The sequence below is a fragment of the Chrysochloris asiatica genome, unplaced genomic scaffold (genome assembly GCF_000296735.1).
Source record: "Chrysochloris asiatica unplaced genomic scaffold, ChrAsi1.0 scaffold00005, whole genome shotgun sequence".
NCBI lineage: Eukaryota > Metazoa > Chordata > Mammalia > Afrosoricida > Chrysochloridae > Chrysochloris > Chrysochloris asiatica.
Window position 1 is genome coordinate 28,642,716 of NW_006408523.1, and position 6,248 is coordinate 28,648,963.

Below are 6,248 nucleotides of genomic sequence, written 5' to 3' on the forward strand. Positions count from 1 at the left end.
AGCCAGAGAGGTATACCTGGGAGATTCCTGCTCCCCTCTCTGCATCTCAGTATTCCAAAATACTCTACTCCTTCCATGGTGGGTCACAGTGGACTAACAAGCTTTTTACATCACTTTACTCCTTCTTGTGAGAAATCTGGAGGCTTCAAGGAGGTGGTATCAAGACTTCCCATCTGAGCATGTGAAAAAGAGTGGGGAAAAAAAAAATTTACTTGATGGCAGAGAGTTTGTATTTTGGGGTTGCTTTCATATGGAAGATCAGATTATTAAACAAGAAAGGAACAAAACCAAAATGGTGAACCTCATGGTTTTTCCTTTGGGCATTACCTTACATAAATAGCTGGAATATGATGGGTCAATGCACCTTAGATCTTTTAGGAGTGCTTTTAGATGTCCATTCCGATAATGAAAGTTTGCACTGAACTTGTGATTTCAAGATCTTTGTTAGAAAGAGAGACTGTATTCCACGCTATAATCCAATAGCTATAAAACGTTAGATGGGGTAAGAATGCCTTTAAGCACTTGTACTCAACATCTCTCAACTTGAAAATCTATTCACAATTAATGTGGTACAATGATTCAAATTTCTGATGATATTACAATTGGAAAGGTAGTCCAACAAAATTCTTCAGAATCTCGATTAATCCATAATTATTTATTCTTCTTCTAGTCCATAAAGGATGAGTTTGTGTCACTGGTAATACATCCTGCTGCACCAAGATAAATATCATAAGAGAAGCAGAACAAGGTAATAGAAAAATCCAACAGAAGACTACTTGTTTACATTCAATATCTCCTGGAATTGATATTCCCTTTTTAGATAGCTTTAGTTGAATACCCAATGCTATTGGTTCCTGGATAGCTCTATATTATTGACTGGGTTAATCATCTTAAATACTATAATAATTATTGTATGTCTAAATACATGTTGGAAGTGCTGTGGCTCTGTAGGATAAGCACTAGATCACTAGCCACAATGTCAGTGGTTCAAGTACGACAGCTGCTCTGTGGGAGAAACATGAGGTTTTCTGCTTCTGCAAACATTTACAGCCTCAGAAACCCAGTACCAGGTTGCTATGGGTTGAATCAATTCAACAACACTAAAGAAAAACAACAGCGATTACATGTTAGGGACCTTGGTGGTATAGTGGATTACACGTTAGGTTGCCAGCTGCAAGGTCCAAAGTTTGAATTCTCCAGCTGCTTTGCCAGAGAAATATAATTTCAACAGTTAGTCCATACAAAATAAAACACTACAGAGATTCATGATCAGAAGGAAGAAATATGAAACAGTACTCTAAAACTGAGGTGTTTGGTAAAATAAACAGATGACACAGATCAAAATTGAACTTTTTTTTTTTTTTTCTAAGCCTTGATTTTATTTTTATACATCATGTACTTAGAGATGTTAGCAAAGTGACTAGTGGGCCTTTATACACCTCAAGCCGCAGGATAGCTCCAGTTCCTTTAAAATGCAGAGCGTCCAGGGGGAAAAAGTCACAGTACTTGGACTAAAAATGTACACAAACACTTGTGTAATTTTAGAACATATTTGCATAGTTAACACTGGATTTGTTAAGTGCCGTCGAGTTGACTCCGACCCATAGCGACCCTGTATAGGGTGAGCTTGAACCGCCGACCTTGCAGTTCTGGCACATTAACCCACAGCGGCGCCACCCCAGGCTTCCTAACACTGGTTAGCACTCTGTAAAATGCAAGCCTGACTCTTCAGTTTCTGGGAATTATTAAGAAGCTAAACATAACAGAAGTTCTGTGGGAGGTCAGATCAGATGTGAAGTACAGTCTCTCAGTACTGTGCTAGGAAATAGCTGGTGCTTTCAAGTGCTGTGTCTGCGATGGTGCACTGGGGGTCGGGTGCTGTACGACACAGACACACCAGCTGCAAGTGAGCAGCGAAGAGAAATGGCAGAAAGGGAGCCAAACTCAAGAGAGATGTTTCATTTTAGGATCTTTTACTGAGCTTTCTACTTATGCTAGCGTTTGAATTTCAGACAGGGCTCTACATGTAGCCCTCCACTAAAGAGAGGGTGCCCTTCCAAGGACTCTTGTGAGCCACATCTGACATAAATTGTGTACCTGATTTCTTTTTTGTTGTTTTCATTCTTTATAAATCCAATTTTTGTCTTTGGGGTTAGAAACATTACATTTAATGAGATCAACAAATTGCGTGCTCCAACATCCTATGTAGTAAATAATACTACCGATAAGTTGTGGACCATAGTCCCCAAAAAACAAAACTCATCACTTAGTCTTAAATGCAATTTGCGGTTATTTGAATATGCCAGTAGATCACGGATTACCTGTCATCATTTTTCAAGGTTCACACCATTCTACAGCACACTGCTAACCCCAGCTACTGCATAACACTGGTTAAGGGATGTTCACGGTTTCCCCCTTAATTTGAGAAACACCATAGGTCTCATCCACCTTAAATCCATAGGGAGATAGTAGTGATAGCTAAGGACTGAATGAGAGAATGCATGGAGCCACAATGGCGCCTTGTAAAATTGCCTTCATTTTTCTTCTAGGTCGCTGGGTTTGTGACTGCTGTCAACGAGCTCCCCCAACACCCAGGTAAGTGGGTAGAAGGGGAAAAACAGCAAAGAGGGATAAACTCTAAACCCCCAACATTGTAATAAGCGTTTAAGTGAAATATTTGGTGCCAATTTATTTAACATACTCATTTTTATGCCAATAAAACATGTTTTGAAATTAACTCTATGCTTAAAATCTGTTGATTTACCTTTGTTATAGCTGCTCTTACCCTTAAAACTTAATTCCAGGTGGAAAAACAGCTCATCACCTATTTTCTTCCCCCCCAATAACTTCAGTTTTCAGTTGTCTGCAAAACCTCAGTGGGACAGTTTGCTTGCTGTATTGTTTCTGGCCTATCCTAAATTAACAGACAGGGTCCTATTTAATAAGGTAGTTTTAGTTACTAGGTAGCCCAAGCCAAGGCAATGACAGGCGGCCTAAGAAAAGGTGGTGCAGTGGGTTTCCGGTTGCCATGAACTGACCCGGCACTGGGACAACGTTCACTCCTGTCTATAGGAGACTCTGCCTTATCCACACCCAGCAAAGAACATGCAAATAGTAAATCTGCTTCCTCACAAGTCACACCTGGTGCTGAAAGCACACACGTGACTTTACGTTAGGTATTTTTAACTAGAAAAAGATAAAATGATCAGACTGATTTAACTGCACAGAAGGTTGGCATTTTGATTTTGTCCACTCAAGGGCCTTTAAAAGATTGGCGGAAAATTCCACTGTCTTTAATTCTATTTCCACACTTTTTGAAGCCACCTCCTCCTACATTAGTCACCTGATAAATATTCCAAACGGAGTATAAGCATTTATTGTACGCATTCTGTTGACAGGTACTTGAGCTTTAAAACTTTGCTTCTCTGTTTGGGGTAATTGAGGTAAGAAGAGTACATATGGCTTCGCTTTCCTGTTCCCCAGCTAGAAAAAGCCACTGAATTTCAACCAGGGCAAAGCAGCAAAACCCCGAGCAGCTCCGTGGGCCACAGGTGCCCGGTGCTCAGAAGAGGCTCTCCAGTACCAGCTTCAGATACTAATCAGAACCGTCCACAGCAGCGACTCTTCCTCCTGGGGCGCGTCCTCGGGGTCCTAGGTGTGCTGGCCCGAGGCCGCCCCATCGGCAGAGTAGGCACCACTCCACACTCCGGCCCCAGTACACCTCATCTCAGACTCCCTCTCCAGGTGCGACGGATGCCCGTAAATGCCAATGCCCACCGGAGCGCTGGAAGTGCTCAGGGACGGCCACTGCATTCTGGCCACAGGTGGCCAACTGCAGCTCATAGTCATCGAAGCTGGGATACAGGATGCTGTCAGACACGTAGAGGTCGGCGTCGCCCCGTAGGATGCGCTTGAGGAGCATGATCTTGCCTTCGTGGTTCAGCCGCAGGTAGCTGTAGTTACCTGCACCGATGTGACCTTGCACCACTTGCAGCAGCAACCACTCCTCCTGGACGCCATCGTCCTCCGCGCCCAGAACCAGGGCGGCCAGGAGTAGCAGCAACAGCAGCAGCGGGCGCACCAGCACGCAGCCATGGTGGCTGTCCTCGTGGGCCGGCTATGGCCGCCATATCCCCCACGGCCACAGAGCCAAGGCTGGGGCATCCGGAGGGAGCCGTGGGGTACGGAAATGTGAATTTCTTTTTGTCACAGTCCTCTGCTTCTGCTTTTCAGAGTATGTGATTGATTGATTGATGCAGGAACCAGCTCTGAAACACAAGAAACTGTGGTTAAAGTTGATTACTCTACCCAAGAGAAATTCTTGGTTAATGAGTTTTACAAAGCTTATTGAATGTCATTGAATTTAATGCATCCGCCATTTTCTTTCCCAATACTCTACAAAGTTTTAATAAAAGATGTGTGCTTATGCTCCCTTACTTGAACAACATTTTGAACTCTCATTTGGGTACTTCACAATATGCAAATCCTTGAGTCTTAATGAAACTCTTATTTTACAGAAATGCTGTTTTCTTTTTAAAAAGGTAAAAAATATGGCCATAGGAATTGTGGGTCAAGAAGATATGGAAAATAAATGGCTCATTTAGTAAATAAGCTAAAGGAATTGAGAGACCAGCGGGTCATATACTCCATTCACATGAAAATTTATGCCATGGAAGAAAAATGATAAAACCAAGAATGAAAACCTCAAATAGGAAATGCAGCTTGGTTGGAAGTTGGTTGTTACTGTTATTGTATATGATTTCCAAGGAAAGGCTGGTGGATTCAAACGTTTGACATTACATTTATGAGCCCAGTGCTTATCTTACAGCACTATACCAGGAAGCTGGTAGATGATTGCAATTAGGAAAATCTTTAACAAACAAAATTTTGCTTTTTTTTTTTGGCTTATGAGTTTATTCTTTTGTTGCCTTTTATTGCTTGTAACAATAACCTATCCTCCCACAATATAATCAATATATGAACCAGAAGCAGACTCAGTAAATTATGTTTATTTAATGATTCCAAAATGTAATCTTTTAAAACCCCCATCCTCTTTATTTCTAAGCAAATAATCATAAACTCTAGGGGGAGAGGTCAAGATTTATATACTTAAAGCTGAGAAATAGGAAGGTATTTTCCATCACTTCCTTAACTCATGCCATTTATTTCCTTCACTATGCCTGAAACAAACAAACAAACAAATCAACAATAACAACAATAAAAGAAAGACCCATAAATGAACAAAAATCAGAATGTTTCCATTTGAAGTCTATGTCATTCAGTTTGGCCATGTTCTGCCTTTCAATAAATATGTCTGTTGCTATTTGGTGCCATCGAGTCAATTCCAACTCATCAGGACACTATGAACCACAGAACAAAACACTGCCCCTGTCCTGTGCCATGCTCATAATTATTATGTTTGAACTCATTATTGCTGTCACTGTGGTCATTGGGGATCTTCCTTTTTTCTCTGACCTTCCACTTTGCCAAGTATCATGTCTTTCTCTAAGGACTGGTGTTCCAGGGACTTATATACCAATCATGAGGTCTTTCTCTAGTGACTGGTCCTGCCTTATATCATGCCCCAAGTATGAGAGAAAAAGTCTTGCTATCACAGCCTCTGAGGAGGCTCTGACTGTACTTACTCCAATACAGATTGATTTGCTCTTCTGGCAATCCATGATACCTTCAACTTTCTTCTCCAATACTATAATTCAAATTAATTGATTCTTCTACCATCTTTTTATTCATTGTCCAACTTTCACATGCATATGTTGTTGTTGTGTGACATGGAGTCAGTTCTGATTCATAGCAACTCTGTACAGGGTTTCCAAGGCTGTAAACCTTTACAGGAGCAGAAAGTCTCATTTTTCTCTTGTGGAACAGCTGGTAGTTTTGAGCTACTGACCCTGAGATTGGCAGCCTGATTCGTAACCACTACACTACCAGAGATGAGGCACCTGAAAATACCTTGACTTGGGTCTGTTGCACCTTAGACCTCAAACTGACATCTATAAAGAGGTCTTTGAAAGCAAGTTTGCCCAATGCAACATATCATTTGATTTCGTGACTGTTGCTTCAGTGAGCTTTTTATAGTGGATCCAAGGTAAATTAAGTCTTTGACAACTTCAATATTTTCTCCATTCATTATGTTGTTATTTATTGGTCCAGTTGTGAGAATCTTCATTTTCTCTGCATTGAAGTGCAATACATACTGTAGTCTTTGATTCATCAGGGTTTTTAGTGAT

The 6,248-nt window shown here is 41.1% G+C and overlaps 1 pseudogene; it reads right to left on the minus strand.

Annotated features, from left to right (window-relative positions):
* Nucleotides 1-3,562: 3,562 nt before the first annotated feature.
* Nucleotides 3,563-5,681, minus strand: LOC102839006 (annotated as a pseudogene).
* Nucleotides 5,682-6,248: the final 567 nt, after the last annotated feature.